The sequence below is a fragment of the Zootermopsis nevadensis genome, unplaced genomic scaffold (assembly GCF_977971745.1).
Source record: "Zootermopsis nevadensis isolate Lab colony 2312 unplaced genomic scaffold, Znev_1.0 Znev_ptg000022l, whole genome shotgun sequence".
Classification (NCBI taxonomy): domain Eukaryota; kingdom Metazoa; phylum Arthropoda; class Insecta; order Blattodea; family Termopsidae; genus Zootermopsis; species Zootermopsis nevadensis.
The window spans coordinates 2,938,271-2,960,022 of record NW_028259154.1 but is presented as its reverse complement, the minus strand read 5'-3'; the positions used below and the strand labels follow the sequence as shown (position 1 = coordinate 2,960,022).

Sequence of the window (21,752 nt, the reverse complement as noted above, 5' to 3'; positions counted from 1 at the left end):
GATTTACATTAGACCATCATTTTTTTTCACGACATGTTTCAGTTCCTAAAAGAACTATCTTCAGGTGTATATAAAGATTCAAATCAATAATAACTTAAATACAATTTCTATATATTATTTTGGCGTGCATTTTATCAGATTTTTATCAGATATCAAAGATAAAGAACATCATTTGATATTTTAAATGTTAATTATTGTAATATTTTAATATTTAATAAGAATTTATTGTGATTAGACGGACAAGATTTAATATATATGAAAATGTTTGTTAAAGAGAAAAAGTGATAACTTGTAGATTGGATTGATCTGACTCAAAACAGGGACAATTAGCGTGCTCTTACAAAGACAGTGGCTGGGAATTTTATAATCATCCAAGAGATAGTTACGTCCTCCAGAAGTATTCTGTTTGTTTCCCTCTATTTCTTTCTCAAGTGTTTGTTTCTGTGGAGAGGCTCGCAGGCGAGATCATTTCAATGCAAAAGCGTCATAAATGCCACAGGCATTCTTTGAAGGAACTGCAGATCAGGGTAAGAGGATTCTTCCGGTGGGACTGATCTGCAGCGATTTTGGTGTGACTGACCGACGGACCGCCACTGCACACTCTCCCCCCTCCCTCCCCCCCCCTCGTGCTGGCAGGTCATCCTTTTTACCAGTTGAAGAGAAATCTTCAGAGGCAGTGAATTGAATTTCATATGCGCGTCGCGGCGTCGGGGCGAGAGAGTGAGAGGCTGTGTACAGGGCGGTCATTTATTTTCCGCGAGATTTTTCGTGTTTCTGTCCCACCACCCATCTCCTTTACTCTTTTTATTTCTATCTTTCTTATCCACTACTCGCCTCTCCACCCTCGTGTCTCTTCTTTTGGACAACGTCTTGATGGAAACGAATTGTATAGTGAATGTTTTCTGGAGAGATGGAGCAGGCTGTCTCTTGTGGGACTAACCTGATGTAAGTCCTGCTCTGAAAGCAATCGGGGGGTTGTAGGAGGGATACTGATTCTGAAGGGGCGTGTCGCAAGGTGTCCCGCCTAGTTCCCTCGGGAGAAAACATCCCCCCCCCACCCCCCCATACACAACTACCTCTGACTTACAATATTTCTCTTATGTCCTGTTTGTGACTCAAGGACCAAAGTAATCTCCACCTGCAATCTTCTCAGTGCCTTTAGGTCTTCATCCAACAAAGTCGAGTGCAGATGTACGTAGAGTCAGCCAAAGTCCTGTTAACGTTCACTCATAATTTGTACTTTCCTCGGACACTTGTCACATGCATCGAGGAATCGAAGTTCCCTTTGTTCGTATTTTGTCCTTCACATGTGTCTGATGCAGGTCTGTCCGCTTGTCGGAGGAAGACACGCGGAGAACTGAGGTAACCATTCGAAATGCATCGTTTGTCCAATTAATTTCTTCGCGTATGAGTCCAAATCTGCAATAGCCACAAGGCTTATTGCGAAGCATGACTAATTTAGACGTAAGTGTAAGTTTAAACTTCGTTTTAAACCGAATGCCAGAGATGGACAACCCATCCATACACTTTCCCAGTGCTCAGAAAAATTTTCATTCTATATTCCTCTAGTGGGGTGGTTTTAAAGTGTATTTGTTCTATGTTTGACGTCTGTCTGCATGCATAGTGATTTGTAAATTGAATGAACACTGCACCTGTTAGTGAGTCAGAAATACCAACATAACCTAACATATGGTTACTAATCCGTCTTTGCTGAGGCTTTGGAGAGTTGAAATAAAATCAGTGAAGATCACAAAGGGAAGGTCTACAATCGCGTTCTGACGTCCTTACGTGTGAAGTCCGGCAGAATCCAGTATTAAATTCGTAATTGAGGTAGACAAGATTTGGATCAGAGTCGGTAAGTTTTCGTCAGAGATAGTGGTCGTGGCTTATTTGATGCATTCGTCTGGCTAGGAATAGAAAACCGCTAAATACTTTTGTCATGATAGTCCGTAAATCATGCCAATTTTCGAAGTAGGCGCCTGAAGTTGATCGGCGGAGTCTCCTACTATTTTCCTCGGTCATTCCTCTAGTTTCGCTCCCTTCATTCTCCCTTTCTGTCCCTCTGTTTCCTAAGCAGACTGACCTCTCGTGTGCACAGGGTAACTCTTTTTCTAATTGAGGGGACAAGAAATGAGACTGGAAGGTAATCTTATTGAGAGAAAGTGGACCAGGAGGGAAATATCTAGCGTATCAAGGTATAGCTGTCCGGAACACAGAAACGGGATCGATCTCTTATCATCATTATCGCCACTATTTGATCATAATTATTTGACAGATATCATGGCCGCCGTCATCATTGAAACTCGACGCCTTAACTACCGCAGCCACGGCACAGAGTGAAGTGACGGCTGAATATGGGCAGGCTGCATCTTTCGGCCCGAGCTGGCAACCTGACTTATTCCTACTACACGACAGATGAGAAACTTATACAAAATACTAGTCAGAAATACCGTAGGGAATAGACAGCTTGCGAGACCGAGACGTAGATGGAAGGATAACATTAAATAGCTCTCAAAGATAAGATGACCTTAAAGAAAGGACCAAATTGCGATCGGCTATTCTGAAGATGTAATTACCCTTTTGCAGTCAAAAATTTGTCATGATTATCTTTTAAAATCTTTGACCGGTTTGTTGCTGAACGTACGGGATTGAAAAGCAGTGACAGTGGCTTGAAGGGCGGACACGATGAGGTCAGAGGGCGGACAGATCGCTCCACTCCACAAAACAATAAAAGTGAATACTTTTAAGGAATGACATCCAATTCGATGAAAATGATTTATAATTAATTCTGAAACGAATTTAATACTTTCAGTGCATGTTATGTGGCATTTCTTATGAGCCCAGACTGTAATTCATATAATAAACTATAACATAATCAAGGGATATAATGATAAATTCATCATAGTAGCAGGAAAAGTAAAGAAAAAATACCGACATTTCCATGAGATACAGAAATTAACAATCCCTAGACTGATCAAAAAATATTCCCAAACTCTTACGGTACCCCGAAAATTTATTACCGTGTTCAAAACAGCCCCCCACTGGTCCCGAGACAATGTGAAACAATAAACAACTTGCAATTAGGATAAAAACGTAAATCTGTCCCTCTATACGCCATGTAGGCGCTTGGGGGGAGAGAGGGGTATAGCTCGTACTCATTCTTGACCTCGGCACTAGATGGGGTGAGTGGTCAGCGTCACGACCCGGCCGGCTTTACCCCCAGTAAAATTAAATTAAAATTCAAACGAAGACATTTCAGATAGACATAATTAAAAACGAACAATTTTGGAAAAAAATATATTAATTAGCTTATTTATTACCCAAAGCTTAGAAGAATAGGCTGTGGCAGAATGCAAATGTTTGTTCCTCGGTACAACCCGGAAGAAGGACAAATATTTAAAACGAATTCTAGTCGGACAAGATTGCAAGAAGAATAAGAATGTGAAGACCTGTATTGAGCATTTCGTGAAGTGCAAACTCGGAGATAATTGAAAAATACGGCTGTATGGTATAAATAACACGCGTGTCTTAAGCTCTGTGCGGTGGCAGAATATTCTCTCGTCTTGTTCCTCCCCCTACTTCAACGTTCGCCCACCGAAGCCCTTTCTACCACTGCACGGTTGCCCAGAAATAATGACTCGACCCTCAACCAACCACGTCCTGCGCTGGCATGGATGAGAAATTAATAATTCAGTAATTACTTTGCCCTGTGACCGCAAAGTGGATGGTCTAACAAACGGAATGATTCTCATTCCTCACTGTCGCTTGCAATGTTCTCCTACGGGTCTGCTGAACGCACTACAGTGTACTTACGTCACAGATGATCTCCTAATTTACGAAGGTAACTATACGCACCACTTGCTTTAACGTCGAATCAATCGTTATTTTCCCACAGAATAAGCATCTTTACTTGTTCGGAACAAACGCCATTTTTAAAAGTAAAAGGATTTTGGATGAAATTGCAATGGATAATACACGGCTTCATTATTCTTACCGCCAGATATTACTTGGATAATCAGATCAAGATTACGATGTGGGCTTGGAATGTATCATGCATGGGTGAGAAGAAAACTCATAAAAATATTTAGTCCGAAACCTGAGAGATAATTCTTACACTGAAGAAATTCCTCCATCACTGTACCAAACAATTAACTTCTGGTTGAAGATAGAAATTTGAAATGATTGGCGAATGACATCATGTCGTTTGTAGTCGAAGTCTGAAGTTTCCTGACGATGGTACGTTGTAACATGGAAAGCTTTTATAAAGGACTTTATCCATTGTGTAATTTATAAAATTATAAATTACCGACGTTTCAGAGGTCCTTGCTGCCTCCATTATCAGGACGGTAAACTTCTACCAGACTCCACAGCGCAACAACCCACAAGACAGCCATCTTCAGACTCACCGCCGTCAGAACCTCAAATCTTCAGGAAAGAAACCTTAAGAAGCCCAACAGATAGGCTGTCTGTATTCCTACACCATTCTTTTCCTGAAGACGGAAGCAGATTTCGGATTCCGAAACGTTGTAGTTTTAAATTTCTGTAATTTATACGACGGATAAAATTCAAAAGAACAATTTTACATATTATAGAATTTATATTTATGTCTTAAAGTAGTACATTTAATGTTATTAACTCCTTAAAGCAGAGTCCTATTTAAGAGATCAACATTCGTTTAGCTGCTCAATAAATTACCTGCCTTTTATCGAACCCGAAATTTTATTACTAAATTCACAAGTTAGCCGTATCCTATACCAAAATAATTGAGTCCACATCTTCACATAATTGTTGACATCCACTTTAATATTATCCCAATTCAAACAGTAACTTCTGCGTAAATCTGACAATGACTCAGCATAACGACGCAACTTTTTGTACTTGTAATTATTCGCTTTTACATCGAGACACAAAGTAAAGCAGGTCGGAACGTTTCGCTACAATTGCAACAGTCCAGTTCTGGCGACGTCTTCATCTGCAGGGAGAAACAGCCACGGCGTCCAAGGACTGTAGCCAGGTCGGCGGCATGTTGATGGATTGACGCTGACGGACAGAGAGACCTGAGAGTGTGGTCGGTCCAGGGCTGCTGCTTGCCTTACCCGGGTATCAGAACGATGTAATTAGTAAACTGTAATGACCATCCTTCCCTGTCAACTATACCCCCGATCTATATAAATATCCCTATTGTTCATGGTTCGCATTTGAATTAGGCGTTTTAGCGAACTTCGTCCACACTGACCGATTAAATCGCATTGAAATAGCAGTCGATAATATAAACCACTAATATTTGACATTTGTATCGTGTTACAATTGAATTATTAGGATTATAGTAATATATTTCAGCGTTTATACTTGTAGAGAAATATACCACTGAGCAGATTACTCACGTCAGGTTGCAGAAAATTGTTTTGAGCGGCAAACATGTTGTTTCCTTAAAAGTACGATCTCTACACAAGTTACATGCGTACATTTTCATGTCCTGTCACCACGACACGTCGCGTCCTCAGGCTGAGGACAGAGGACACAGGTTGCTCTATAAGAAATGAGGGAAATGAGTTAGCACGGTTTGAGGCTGGTACTTTGGAAATGAGAGAGGAAGACAGACGCCCTTTAAAAAGACTCGACCACGAGGTTCTGTGTACCGTGTAAAAATGTTCTATCATTAATAAAGATTAGATTATTAGGGAATAAAATTTTACTTATGCAGCAGAATTAAAGAATATAGGAAAATATTTCTACAAAGTTAAATTTAAACGTAAGAATGAAACTAGTAAGATATAGGTGGGAATGGGGAAGGGTAAGGTAAGGAAAATTGTCAGCCAGCTGGCCTCCGGGGCCGAGATTTAAACAGGGGACCTGCATGATACGAAGATAGAATGCTGGCCGTCCAAAGGCGTGTTTAATGTTGAATTATGTAAGCTGAAGAGCTTTTTTATGGTCTCATGAGGTGAGAGGTGAACTGGAAATGATTTGGGAGAAAGTGGGCAGAATGATAACCTGCTTAAAGAATGCAGGGAAATGCTTATCGACACGACCAGACCGTGCGTACTCTTAAAATTAATGATACTATTACGTCATGACGAATATGAAGTCCTAGAGTCGAATGAGGCACAACAGGGTGGTTCTTAAAATGAGTAAAACTGTGATGGAATGTGTGAAGAAACGGCTGTGGTTGCTTTAAGTCACTGCAATGACCGTCGTCTTTAGGAAATGTGGAAAATCACAGATAGCACCCTGCCCAAGGCTCGAACTGGAAACCTCCCAAATACGATTCTGATTTGATTTTCTCAGACTACAGTACAAAGAAACACAGAGAGAAAAGGAAATATGGAACAAAGAAGAAAGGAGGAAGAAAGCAACGAGAAAGAAGAGAGAAAAATGTATATTAGAAGAAAGGCAGGAATTAGGAAGGAAACAGACAAGGTTACATTCCGGAGAATTGAGTTCTTCTTTGATTTATTAGCAATGATAAAAACAATGGAAAGTTTCGAAAGGTCGTTTGCAGTTGATAATAAACTAATTGTACTTGTGAGTCACTGACACGACCCGTGCACAACCCTAGGAACAGGAATGTTCATGGAACTGGCAGTGAGTAATAGCGCACATTTTCCAGACCGTCTTCGTGTTCCATGGCTTTCCTATCGTAAAATCCACAACCCCAATTTCCACATACTCTATCCAAACTCAGCCGTCTCTCACATCCATCAGAGCAAAGGCCAACGCAATTACTGAATTATTAATTCCTCATACCGACATCATTAGTGTACACTGGCTATTGGTTGAAACAAAGTAAACTCTGATTGGTTCTGGGAAAGGAATAAGCATGGAGGGACGACTGGACAGAACGATACCAATATTTACACGATCTTGCATCTTCCACCCTCTGCACACATGTATCTGCCCTTCTCTTGTAGTTAAAAGTAACTTTGTTTGGCAGTGCAAAGCCTTTCGCTTCACCAAACTCTCGTCTAACGTTGAACCACTCAAGCAGACATTATAAACAAGACTGGCGAGGTATAATCCGTGTCGGAGTATACAATTTCCACATAATTTTTTTGACATTTCTTTTGTTTCTGGGTGGGCTATAAACTCTTGAAATTGATTTGTCGAAAACATCTTGAACCTTACCTAACCTATCTTATCCCGGTCGAACCTAACCTAAAATAACAAACCCTAATCTACCATAACCTAACCAAACCTAACCTAACCTAACTTAACCTAATCTAACCAAACCTAACCTACCTAACATAACCTAACCTACCTAACATAACGTAACCTAACCTAACCTACCCTAACTTAACGTAACCTAACATAACGTAACCTAACCTAACCTAACCAAACCTAACATAACGTAACCTAACATAACATAACCTAACCTAACATAACATAACATAACCTAACCTAACATAACGTAACCTAACCTAACCTAAGCAAACCAAACCTACCTAACATAACGTAACCTAACCTAACCTAACATAACTTAACGTAACCTAACAACACAAACGAGAATGGTCTCTGCCCAACCGGAGGGCTTCATCCCAAGAGGCATACTCGCCGATGTAATCATGGCACACGTGTAACCATGGTAACGACAAATATGCCTTCGAAGGCAAGCAAGGTAACCATGGTAACAAAGGTAAACAATCGGGGTAAACGTGGTAACTGGTGTAACCAAGGTACCTGCGGTATAGTCCTAGTAACCGATGTAACCCAGTGATTGTCGAGTTTAATATACGGACGGAAGGAAATGACCAACCCTATATGCGTTTTTTAAATAAAATGCATGAAGGGAAAGAATAATAAATCCATGTCTAGGTTTGTGAAGAGAGTAACTGAACCCAAGAGAGAAGTAGTAGCAGAGGAATGGAGAAAACTGCTTAAAGCAGAGTTTCATAATTTGTACTATTTGCGAGGTATCGATAGGGTTGTGAATTGGGTGGATCATGTAGTACGCATGACAAATTCATTAATTTTATTCAGGAAACCTTAAGGGAAGAGGCCAATTCGGAGACCTAGAAGCTCAGGATAGGATCGTGAATACTGAATTGAATCTCCGAGTTATTTAAAAAGTAGAAAATATCTTGGTTCGTTAGAATCAAAGTCGTGGAACGAAGACAGTAACTAAAAAATTGTTGCTGCTATTTCTAAATAGTACCACGAAACGTCAACGCCACGGTGGTCTAGCGGTTGGAACGCTGGCCTTGTAATCCTGGGGTCTCGGGTTCGATTCCCGGCGGTGCCCGAATTTATAACTTGTCTTGGGCAAGGCCGTGGTCTAGGCAACACGGAGTTTTCCTCCGTGGCATCCCAACAATTACTCCATTCACACTCACACAGAAGAAGGCAATGGCAAACCACTTCTGGATCATCTGCCAAGAACGTATATGAACAGGTCCCAGTCCGAGAAAAGGATGGAAGGATCCTGTTCATATGGACCTGTCGTCAGACAGAACACTAAATAAAATAAAACCACGAAACGACGTAAGATATTTATCCGTCCCCGAGTTCTTACTTGAGTGATTATAGAATGTCTCATTTCCCCTTTGTCCACAACAAATCTTAGGTGGACTGACCTGGGTGCAAACCCTGGTCTCCGTGGCGAAAAGACGTGGACCATGACCAACAGCTAAGCCATGGTCAACACGGATTCTTTTTCCGGTTACATCTGATACACACGTTTTTGAATTTGGCTGTACTCTCGTCTACAAGTGATCAGTTGTCATATTGAAGCACACTGAATTTGGTCATTTTCTGTTTCAATATTAGTGACGATTCGTACAGTGGACGGGACATTAGCATCCCTACCGTGGCCACTAAGATACGTAGTAAAAATATGGATACTGACAACCAGCAACCTAAAGACGGCGTTGGAATTAAATTGTGGAAAGATATCCCAGACAATTGGCTACGTCTGACATAACAGGTTTATTTGTATTACGAGACAAAAACTGTTCGATAATAGAGAATGTCGTGGCCCATTAGAAGCCGACTGCAATGGCAGTGAGGCGTGGGTCTTGGCAGCGAGGTCCTGTGTTCAAATATCGGAGAACGGTTATATATCCTCAAGACAGTGTCTTAAAATAGGCTACGACTGTTTACTTCCTTATAATTTTCAATTTATTAATTATCAGTCATCTGTAACTCTAGTCTACACAGTCTAAGCTACTGAGCGTCAGTGGAATTACATCAAAGGACACGCTGATATTTTGATGTAATTTTTTAAACAATTCGATCCAGGTAACCTAATTATTGTTGTGACGTGATGAATATACTTAACAGACAGATGGACTGGACAATGAGGTGTAATAGTTCACGCTAAAACAGAAGAGAACGCTTAATAAATGCAAAAGATTTCAGCTGAACTTTCCGCTGGGTCGTGAGCAGGGGTGAACTACAGGGGTCTAGAAGGGGTAGTCATTTCTTAAAATTTGGTAAATTATTCGAGCCATTTGTTATCGGCTCAGATAATATTAGATTATATCTCACCAGTATTATTATATAGACACTCATGCACACATTCGATACAACTTTTCCGTCCTTACTCCCACATGCCAAAACGAAAAAGTAAGTGTTTCTTAAAAAACGGATGTACACATTTGATGGCCACCATTTTACTCCGGTTATTACTGAACTTGCTGAGAGAGGACTGTTAGGGACTGGCATTGTCTTACACCCAGCAGCGTGTGTATTATGGCGTGGCATAATGGAAATCCCATCAGAAAATGAATTTCCCCAGGGACCTGAGATCGAGTCCATCGCTCCACGCTTGGGTGATGCTGGTCAACGATAATGGATCTTGCCGCCAGAACTTTTAATAGCTGCCCCTTCGTTTATTGGGCGGTAAATCGAGAGCACAGGTCGAATGGGGTGGAGTGGGACGGGACAGACTAACTAGGAAGGGGCGAGAAAAATGGACAGCGTTAAAAAGAGACAAAGAAAATGTTGGCATCCCAGATCCAAGTGTCTCGATTTCAATCAGCTTAAAAGAGTCCAGTAAGTCCGAGAGGTCATCAACTAAGATGGACCTTTTCTTATTTGGAGGAGTCGGGAAATGACCGTATCTAAAGGCTGGTGAATGGAATGGAAGTAGAGGCCGTGATGTTGTGCAGGATGGGTGGGGTGATGGCCGGTGTATGAGAATAAGTGAACTCAAACACTTAAAGAGAATGAAATCAAAAGGGTCTATCTGCTCTCTGCCCTGTGTAGTTCTATGGAAAACGTGACGCGGTCCAGTCACAGAGGGGAAAAAAAAATACATGATTCATTACTGACCATTTGTAGTGAGTACGCATGTCCGTAAGTGATGTCTCGATACAATTCTCCTTGCACGTTGAAAGCCTACAAGCACGGACATGAACAGCCTTCACAGAACGGATCGTGTTCGGTGTTCAACTTCTGCTCCATAATCTGGACGTCCCGGATTCAAATATTGGCCCGGACATTTGCTATCTTGACAGGAATATCGTGGTCTTTATAGACTTCTCGAAGAAAATGCCACGAAATTGCCTTAAATTGGATTATGGCCGCCTCTTTCCGTATCCACCCCAATTCATTATTAATTATGTACTATTTGAGGTTTAGACGACGTTATCTGAAGATGGCTGTCTTCTGGGTTGTTGCACCGTGTAGTCTGATAAGAGTTTATCGACATTCTAGAGGTCCTTGCTGCCTCCATCAGGTAACATTTCCTTTGTGAAAAGATGTTGGTTGGTTGGTTGGACTGTCTGGGATCTGGACCCAGGAGGGGTGGGAAAGCTTTGGATGAAGGTTTCTAAAACTTCGTAAGAAAATCACTTCAGCTGAAGGCCTCCATGATTGGGGAGGCCGACCACTTCTGTTAAGGAGTAGGCTGCCCTCTTTCCCATCTGGCTGACTTGCGCCGACGAGGTAAGTCCGGTGTCAAGGGTCACCCCAAGATACCGCGTTGTTGCGACCCATTATGTCGGCTGTCCGACAAATTGCACTGCTCTGGGCTTTTGCGCGCGTCTCGACTCCGGGATGTGGCTATGAGACTAGTGTCATCGGCGTACTGCGTTAGCTCGAACTGGCGGGATGGTATAGGTATGTCGTTGACATACAGACTGAAGAGCACAGAGGTGACGAGTCCACGCTGAACAACTCCGACCCTCATGGCACGACGTTTGAATGTGGCTGACTGGAAGGAAGTTTAGAACGTTCGGCAGGCAATGTAGGATGAGATGTTTTTCACCAGACAGTACGGAAAGTTGAGGTTTCACAGCTTGTAACAGAGGCCTTTGACCCAAACTGTGCCGAAGGCTTTGGCCACATCCAGGAAAAGGGCGCCGGTTAGCCGCCTCTCGCCAAAGATTCTGCTAACTTATTCAACGAGTGGGCCAGCTGCAGGTTCATGTTATGTCTGTGTCGAAACCCAAACTACTTGTCATGAAGCAGCCCTCTCTCGTTTACCTCCTGTAGTACCCTACTAAACCGCCACGGTGGTCTAGCGGTTAGAACTCTGGCCTTGTAATCCTGGGGTCTCGGGTTCGATTCCCGGCGGTGCCCGAATTTATAACTTGTGTTGGACAAGGCCGTGGTCTAGGCAACACGGAGTTTTCCTCCGTGGCATCCCAACAATTACTCCATTCACACACAGAAGAAGGCAATGGCAAACCACTTCTGGATCATCTGCCAAGAACGTATATGAACAGGTCCCAGTCCGAGAAAAGGATGGAAGGATCCTGTTCATATGGACCTGTCGTCAGACAGAACATTAAATAAGTACCCTACTGAGTAGGACCCTCTCGAAGACATTGCCAACCGTGTCAAGAGTACTGATAGGTCCGTACGCAGAGAGTAGCGTGTGGTTCTTCGCTGGCTTTATCATGGACACCACGTGAGCGTGTTTTCGTGCCGAGGGGAAGTACTGTCTGCGGATGACTACGTTAAACATTTTTGTGAGAAAGGTTATCGCGCACCTTTGTATGTGTTTAAGGACACTGTAAGGTATATCGTTCGGGCCCGGAGCCTTGCCAGCCATGAGTCTCTTGATGGCCTAAAGGACCTCCAAAAGAATGGTTAATTTCGGTTCAATTGCGCTGTCAAACACGTATGTGCGCATAGACTAATTAACTACGTCAGTAACTGCCTGGTCCGACGGGTCGTCCACCTGAAGAAACTAGATCTCAAGGTTGTCGGTCAGGGCTTCCGCTCTCTCGAAGTCCGAGAGAGCAAGTCCTCTCGGCACCTGCAACGAGGTGGCGAAGTACGAACTCGCATCACCCGCTTTGTCAACTTCCATAGCGAACTTGTCCTCGCAGTCCAAGGATTCTAGTGTACTGTTCGTTTCTCTAGACGTTCAGCAAATTGGTCACCGACCTTTGGAGGCGATTGACCTGAGCTTTCAAAGTGGGGTCCCTTGTGACATGCCACTGCCTTCTCAGCCAATTGTTCAGCCGTAATTCGTCCTGAATACTAGCGGTTAGAGGAGGCCACAGGTCAATGCGAGGTTATCGCTCGGGAGCAGATGTCGCTGTAAACTCGCGGATGGCGCTGGTCAGCTGTTCGACGAATTTGTCGATTGCCTCCTGGTGTCTGTTTTCAAGGCAAGCTTAGAATGTAGCCCAGTACATTCGTGTAAATTAGAGGTGGTCAGGTGTGTTTTGAAACCACGATCGGTATGCGATTTCTATCAGAAGAGCACAGTAATCTGAGCTGAGTGCGGAACAGCCCGACCCATAGATCAGATACGAGTTTCTGCAGGCATAAACCCCTAAGAGCTAACTCGTTGTTGAAAACAACCTAGAATACCAGTATCAGTGATTTGCATTGTGATCACCAGCTATAATGGCAGGAATGCCCCCGATCAGGCATTCGGTCACGTCCGACTCGATCCAGAGTTGCGTGTTGTCTGATGCTCCAGAGTTTTTTACACGCTGCAAGTCAGAGCCGAGTCATACAGAGGCCGGTCCGTCCAGACACCGAGTCAGGCACAGACCGCATTCGTCAGAGACACAGTGCATCAGAAACAGTCCCAAACAGACCAGTCCTGCAAGGCATCAGAAGGTGGAAATTTTCAAAAATTTCAAAAATCAAAAAATGCTGCAAATTGTCCAAAATACGCACAAAACCACCACCTGATGCGTTGCGGAAGCGGTCCCTCTCGCACTGTTTCTGATGTAGTGTGTCTCTGACGAATTCGGTCTGTGAATGTCTCGGGCTCTGCACTGACCAGTCTCTGAAAGACGGCTCTGAGAAGCCCAGGTGCTGATGACAACACGTGAGGCAGATGCGGACCTGCAGAGGCCGGTTGGTGCAGACAACGCGGAAGGCAGCAAGTGGGTGAGATGGAGGTCGAGTCCGGCAGAGACAGGATATGGCAATCACCGAGACTGGCATGCATCTCTTGATGAGATCTTTGAAAGATTTTCAAAATTTTCAAATTTTTCAAAAAATCAAAAAATGCTGGAAAATGTCTGAAAAGCGCACAAAACCAAAATTTTTTGAAAATTTTTCAAAAAATTATGACGTTTAAATTTTTCAAATTTCTTTGGTTTTGTGCGCATTTTGGACAATTTCCAGCATTTTTTGATTTTTTGAAAATTTTCAAAATTCCACCACCTGTTGCGTTGCGGAATCGGTCCGTCTCGGACTGTTTCTGATGTAGTGTGTCTCTGACGAATTCGGTCTGTGAATGTCTCGGGCTCTGCACTGACCAGTCTCTGAAAGACGGCTCTGAGAAGCCCAGGTGCTGATGACAACACGTGAGGCAGATGCGGACCTGCAGAGGCCGGTTGGTGCAGACAACGCGGAAGGCAGCAAGTGGGTGAGATGGAGGTCGAGTCCGGCAGAGACAGGATATGGCAATCACCGAGACTGGCATGCATCTCTTGATGAGATCTTTGAAAGATTTTCAAAATTTTCAAATTTTTCAAAAAATCAAAAAATGCTGGAAAATGTCTGAAAAGCGCACAAAACCAAAATTTTTTGAAAATTTTTCAAAAAATTATGACGTTTAAATTTTTCAAATTTCTTTGGTTTTGTGCGCATTTTGGACAATTTCCAGCATTTTTTGATTTTTTGAAAATTTTCAAAATTCCACCACCTGTTGCGTTGCGGAATCGGTCCGTCTCGGACTGTGTCTGATGTAGTGTGTCTCTGACCAATACGGTCTGTGCATGTCTCGGGCTCTACACTGACCGGTCTCTGAAAGACGCGGCTCTGAGAAGCCCAGGTGCGGATGACAACACGTGAGGCAGACGCGGACCTGCAGAGACGAATGCTGCAGAGGCCGGTTGGTGCAGACAACGCGGAAGGCAGCAAGTGGGTGAGATGGAGGCCGAGTCCGGCAGAGACAGGATGTGGCAATCACCGAGACTGGCATGCATTCGTCTCGGCAGGTCCGCGTCTGAATCACGTGTTGTCTTCTGCAACTGGGCTCCTCAGAGATGGCACGTCAGAGCCGTGTCTTACACAGACCGGTCCTTGCAGAGCCCGAGACATGCACAAACCGTTTTCGTCAGAGACACACTACATCAGAAACAGTCCGAGAGTTACCGCTTCCGCAACGCATCAGCTGCTGGAATTTTGAAAATTTTCAAAATTTCCAAAAAAATTTGGAAATTGTTTAAAAAGCGCACAAAACCAATGAAATTTGAAAAATTTCAACTTCATAATTTTTTCAAAAAGTTTCGTTTTCTGCGCTTTTCAGACAATTTCCAGCATTTTTTGATTTTTCGAAAAATTTGAAAATTTTCAAATTATTTTCAAAGATATCATCAAGAGATGCACGCCAGTCTCGGTGAATGCCACATCCTGTCTGTTGGACTCGGCCTCCATCTCACTCAGTTGCTGCCTTCCTCGCTGTCTGCACCAACCGGCCTCTGTAGCACTCCTGTCTCTGCAGGTCCGCGTCTGCCTCACGTGTTGTCTTCCGCACCTGTGCTTCTCAGAGCCGTGTCTTACAGAGACCGGTCCGTGCAGAGCTCACGATATGCACAGACCGTATTCGTGAGACACACTACATCAGAAACAGTCCGAGAGTGACCGCTTCCGCAACGCATCAGGTGGTCGAATTTTGTAAATTTTAAAAATTTTCAATAAATAATAAATTTTTCAAAAAATTTTGGTTTTGTGCGCTTTTCAGATAATTTCCAGCATTTTTTATTTTTCGAAAAATTTGAATTTTTTTTTCAAAGTTATCATCAAGAGACGCATGCCAGACTCGGTGAATGTCACATCCTGCCTGCCGGACTCGGCTTCCATCTCACCCAGTTGCTGCCTTCCTCGTCTGCACCAACCGGCCTCTGCAGCACTCTTGTCTCTGTAGGTCCGTTTCTGTCTTCCGCACCTGGGCTCCTCAGAGACGGCACGTCAGAGCAGTGTCTTACAGAGACCGGTCCTTGCAGAGCCCGAGACATGCACAAATCGTTTTCGTCAGAGACACACTACATCAGAAACAGTCCGAGAGGGACCGCTTCCGCAACGGATCAGGTGGTGGAATTTTGAAAATTTTCAAAAAATAAGAAAATGCTGGAAATTGACCAAAATGCGCACTAAACCAAAGAAATTTGAAAAATTTCAACTTAATAATTTTTTTCAAAATTTAAAAAAAATTTGGTTTTGTGCGTTTTTCAGATAATTTCCAGCATTTTTTGATTTTTTGAAAATTTTCAAAATTTTCAAAATTCCACCACCTGATGCGTTGCGGAAGCGATCCCTCTCGGACTGTGTCTGACGAATACGGTCTGTGCATGTTTTGGGCTCTACACGGACCGGACTTAATAAGACACGACTCTGACGTGCCGTCTCCGAGAAGCCCAAGTGCGGATGACAGAAGCGGACCTACAGAGACAAGAGTGCTGCAGAGGCCGGTTGGTGCAGACAACGAGGAAGGCAGCAACTGTGTGAGATGGAAGCCGAGTCCGGCAGAGACAGGATATGGCAATCACCGAGACTGGCATGCATCTCTTGATGAGATCTTTGAAAGATTTTCAAAATTTTCAAATTTTTCAAAAAATCAAAAAATGCTGGAAATTGTCTGAAAAGCGCACAAAACCAAAAAATTTTGAAATTTTTTAAAAAAATTATGAAGTTGAAATTTTTCAAATTTCTTTTATTTTGTGCGATTTTTGGACGATTTCCAGCATTTTTTGATTTATTGAAAATTTACAAAATTCCACCACCTGATGCGTTGCGGAAGCGGTCCCTCTTGGACTCTTTCTGATGTAGTGTGTCTCTGACGAAAACGGTTTGTGCATGTCTCGGGCTCTGCAAGGACCGGTCTCTGTAAGACACGGCTCTGACGTGCCGTCTCTGAGGAGCCCAGGTGCGGAAGACAACACGTGAGGCAGACGCGGACCTGCAGAGACGAATGCTGCAGAGGCCGGTTAGTGCAGACAACGCGGAAGGCAGCAAGTGGGTGAGATGGAGGCCGAGTCCGGCAGAGACAGGATGTGGCAATCACCGAGACTGGCATGCATCTCTTGATAAGATCTGAAAATTTTTGAAAATTTTCAAATGTTTTGAAAAATCAAAATATGCTGGAAAATACCTGAAAAGCGCACAAAACCAAAAAATTTTGAAAAAAATTTGAATGTAAAATTTTTCAAATTTCTTTGGTTTTGTGCGCTTTTTGAACAATTTCTAGCAATTTTTGGTTTTTTGAAAATTTTCAAAATTCCGCCACCTGATCCGTTGCGGAAGCGGTCCCTCTCGGACTGTTTCTGATGTAGTGTGTCTCTGACGAAAATGGTTTGTGCATGTCTTGGGCTCTGCAAGGACCGGTCTCTGTAAGACACGGCTCAGATGAAAGTCTGTGGAACTTCCAGTACAGACCCTCAGTTAAAGTCAATCTCACAGTTCTACTATCCATGTTAGGTTCTTCTCTTACTTTCCAAACAGTCTAGTGACAATCATTTCTCAGTATTTGTTACTTTCTTCCAAGTTTAAGAAAGTTTTTTTTATGGCCACCACACCTTTCATCATCTGCAACATCATCCCTTTTGCCTTGAAATAACTCAACCCACACAAAAGCCAGTATTCTCAAAACTGCTGTTAATAAATTTGCTGTTAACACTTTGTAAAATTCAAACCTATTTTTTTCAATTTGGACAAAATTTTATAACTGATACTATTCGAACAATCATTAGAGGCATAGCCTAACAGCACAAAGGAGGTGGTGACATGAACCCCACAAATATTAGACGTGACCCTAAGAAACTTACTAAATTACGCTCAAATATAAAAATCTAATAAGCGGCAACACAGAATACAAAATTGATTTTTCTAGTATCAAAATTAACCATTTATCAGAAACGAAATTACATGAAGCTGAAGACAATAATGAAAATGCAGACTATAAGTACAGATGAGCATTCAGACATGACAGCAGATGCGAGCATTTAGTGAATACAAAATAATTTCCAGAATATTGTGAGCTCAACAAATCTCAGTCTTTTAAGATAAAGTGTTTATGTCAATCAGGCAATTACCTCAGTTCTTATACTTTGCTCAACTGAATCTGCAGAATGGAAGTAATGAGTACAACTTGTAATATTATGAAGAGATTTCACTAGACACTTACTACACTTAAAATTGTCAAAATTTCCTTTTAAAGGAAAATTCATAGTGCCTATAAAACCAAAAAATCAAACATTTTAGTATTATGACATTCAGTCATGCACCCTCTTCAATCAGACAGTTCTGCCACATGTTAACAATTTATTGTCCCTGTTAGAATCCCAAGAACTGTTTGGTATATGACTGTTGAATCATACTTTCATGGACATGAATTCAAACACACATAAACATTTTTTTAAGAAATTGGCAATACTAATGAGTTTGTTCATGCTGGATCATGTTGCTATGTACATAATTGTGAGAACTCAGATTTCCTGCCATATAATATTAATTGAGAACTCCTCATCTCAAGTGCCTCTGATAAATGGGAGGGTATGTTAAGCCTTAAAACAAAGTTATAATTTGTTAAATATAAAAAGGAAGATACTAAACATATACATAATTAATTTACTTCCATGCTTATCAATGACCAAAAACAAATGATAATTCACTGAAAAATCAAACTAATAACCTCAGATTATCTTCTGTGCATAAACTTCTGTTTTGGACTAAAATCAGAACTGCAACAACTTTTACTTCAACAAATATTAATGCAGGAATTAAAAGTTTAACATTTCTTTTACCTTCCGTTGATATGTAATTGCATTACATAGTTTTCTAGCAGAGAAAATAAAAATGGTAAATATGAACAAACAAAATGCAGAATAGTTGGTGAAGGCAATAAACAAAACTATAACCTTGTGTTTGGCAGAAAATTTGTTATAATTGTTTATCTTACCCTCCCTCATTAAATGCAATTAATAATCATTCTACAATAAAAAGTAAATAAAGTAAAGCTATCCCACTACACGCCATACAGGTGCTTGAGGAGAGACTTCTTAACATCAGCACTAGATGTGGTGAATGGTCAGCATCACGCCCTGGCTTAGCTTTACCCCTAGGAAAGGACCATGATACCCACTGAATAAAAGGGTGGGTGGGCCCCAGAGCCAGTCTGGACATAGAGACTAGAAAAAAAAACCCTGATCATCCAGTCTGTAGCTACTCACTATTCTGACTGAGCTACCCTGGCTCCCAATCATTCTACAATCCTTAATTTAAGCCGCCTAATGTCAGCTGCTGTTCTTATAATAAAAGAATTGGCTTTTATTACATTATAAATCATTTTACATAAAGTGGTAATAATTTTGGCTGGTATATTTCTTGTTAGCTCATCTTCTTATAAACCTGAGAACCATAGTTTAAAACTATGGTCCTACTAAGTCCTTTCCATCAGCGAGGAGAAAAATAATTAAAATAATGAGATCAAAACCTTACAGTAATGAATCAGGGTCACAGATTTATGAACTCAGTGTCCCTCTGTGTGTACTAATATAAGTGACTGGCAAGAAGGTTAATAAAAACCAATTTCAATACAATTTAGGCACGCATAAAAATGAGACTGCAACCAAAATTACCAATACTGTATTTTAATTTGACCAAGCCTAGCCCTTATTTTCCATCTAAAAGCATTTGACCTACAATAATATATCACATCATAGAGAAATAGTTTTACTGATATATCAATTGCTTAAACATTACAAGATTATCACATATGTACTATCTCTGCATTGTGATAGCTTATTCAAACACATGTCAACCTTATGCACCCCACGGTACCGCATTCCATCCAGTTCCCTAAACAAGTCACATTAACAGAATATCACACCTAAAATATTACCTGTGATACATGTGAAATGGTGAAAAACATTAAAAAGGTTGCTGCACACAAAATGTTGGAGTTAAAAAAAATATTATGCACCTATATAAAATGGTGCCACGCCACGGTGGTCTAGCGGTTAGAACGCTGGCCTTGTAATCCTGGGGGTCTCGGGTTCGATTCCTGGCGGTGCCCGAATTTATAACTTGTGTTGGGCAAGGCCGTGGTCTAGGCAACACGGAGTTTTCCTCCGTGGCATCCCAACAATTACTCCATTCACACACAGAAGAAGGCAATGGCAAACCACTTCTGGATCATCTGCCAAGAACGTATATGAACAGGTCCCAGTCCGAGAAAAGGATGGAAGGATCCTGTTCATATGGACCTGTCGCCAGACAGAACACTAAATAATAATAATAAATATAAAATGGTAGATGGTTCATCAATTAATTGGTAAGAATCTGGATAGAAACGGCCATCACCCTTTTTAGGTTTCTGCCCCATTACTTTTCTCAGGAGAATACAGAAATGCGCAGAAAACCTCACTTAGAGCAGCTAGTCTCCAGGCTGAGATGTGAACTTGGTACCCCTTGAATATGTAAAAGCTTACATACTGTTCTTGTGTGTGCACACACAAGACAAAACAGACACTGACTATTTAAGAGCACTAACGAGAACAGCAACTGCCTGAACTACAAATGAAAATGATCAGCAAACTTGGTCAGTATAAACATCACCAACATTTTGGCAGTCAATATTATGAATGTCATTGATTTGCAATGATTGTATAGTTTGACTTTATGGAGTCATTAGTAGCAAATGTAACTTTGACCTTAGAGATGCAGACAATACATTCCTTCAAAATGTGAGTAATAACCTACAAAAAACTACGCAGTGTCACAACCCATGAGACTCGATCGACAACTACAGGAAAGATTAATCAAGCACAAGGAAGGACAAACATGTCACTAATGACTAATTTTGTTAAAGAAACTGCTTAGCAGTAATGAGTAAGTTAGTTGCCTTCTAATAAATCATTATGAACTTTCAACAAATTGTCCTTTGTAACCTTGCAACGAGTGAGTCTATAAGAAAGGATAAATGTGGCCCCATGTTTGGAAAGGTTTGATAACTCTTACCCTTAGCTAAGTTAACGTAACTTCACAAAATAAATCCTGCTTTCCAAACAACAAATACTGCAGATGTCATCTTCAAGAAAGTTTGTTCCATGCATTCAAATACTTATATTTTATTTATTTATAATGCAAGGCCAGCTCTATGACAAGGCCAACCGACTGGATGAGAAGGAGATGGAATTGGAGCCAGAAGAAGAAGTAGAAGAGGACGACAATGGTCCAGAGATACTGAAGAGCGAGGTAGAGAGGGCCATAAAGGATATGAGAAGAAGAAAAGCTATGGGAGATGATGAAATCCCATCGGACTTATTGAAAGAACTTGGAGAGAAAGGAGTGAAGGTTCTTACTAGACTCGCTAACAAGATATACACCTCCGGTGAGTGGCCCAAGGACTTTCTGGAAGTAACAATGATTCCATTACAGAAGAAAAAGAATTCCAAGAAGTGCGGCGATTACAGGACCATCAGCCTAATCTCACATGCGGCGAAGATAATGACGAGAATACTGACTAAAAGACTAGAAAAGAAGATAGAGGAAGTGATCGGAGACGACCAATTTGGATTCAGGAGAGGAAGAGGAACCAGAGATGCCATCGGAGTTATGAGAATAATTTCAGAGAGAGTTCTCGATGTCAAGGGAGAAGTATGTGCCTGCTTCATCGACTGGAAGAAGGCTTTCAATCGAGTAAAATGGAAGAAATTAATGAGGATCCTACAGAGAATTGGAATTGATTGGAGAGACAGAAGACTAATCAAAAACCTGTACATGCAGCAAAAAGTCAAAGTGAGACTGGACTCGGGAGACACCAACAGCGTTGAGATAGGTAGAGGTGTAAGACAGGGATGCTGCTTATCACCAATTCTTTTTAACCTGTACGGGGAATGGCTTGCCAAGGAAGCTCTGGAGGGAACAGGAGACTTCAAAATTGGAGGAAGAGTGATAAAGACTGTAAAGTATGCAGACGACTTAGTAGTATTGGCGAAGGAAGAGGAGGAATTACAGAACATGATGGACAAGTTAGTGGAGACAGGTAGAGAGTATGGAATGGAAATCAACATTGAAAAATCAAAGGTAATGAGGATAGCACCGAGAGCAGAACCATTGAACGTTGTAATTGGAAACCAACAGATGGAGAATGTGGAGCATTTCAAGTACTTGGGAAGCATAGTCACGACGGACGCCCTATGCACCAAGGATGTAAAAGCAAGGATAGCCATGACCAAGGCAGCTTTCGTCAAGAAGAGGATACTTCTCACTAGCAAGTTGGGCTTGGAGATGGAGAAGAAACTAGTGAAGTGTTACGTATGGAGCAGAGACTTGGACACTCAGGAAGAAGGAACAGAAATACCTGGAGAGTTTTGAAATGTGGTGTTGGAGAAGAA

General features: G+C 41.8%; 1 long non-coding RNA gene across 1 annotated transcript; it reads right to left on the bottom strand.

The window, feature by feature from the left end:
- Nucleotides 1-4,663: 4,663 nt before the first annotated feature.
- On the bottom strand, nucleotides 4,664-7,545 carry LOC110841564 (uncharacterized). Its single transcript, XR_002547229.2, has 3 exons — nucleotides 7,443-7,545; nucleotides 5,385-5,530; nucleotides 4,664-5,091 (listed from the first exon to the last, which is right to left on the bottom strand). It is a non-coding gene; the product is annotated as an uncharacterized LOC110841564 (long non-coding RNA).
- Between the last annotated feature and the right edge of the window lie 14,207 nt (nucleotides 7,546-21,752).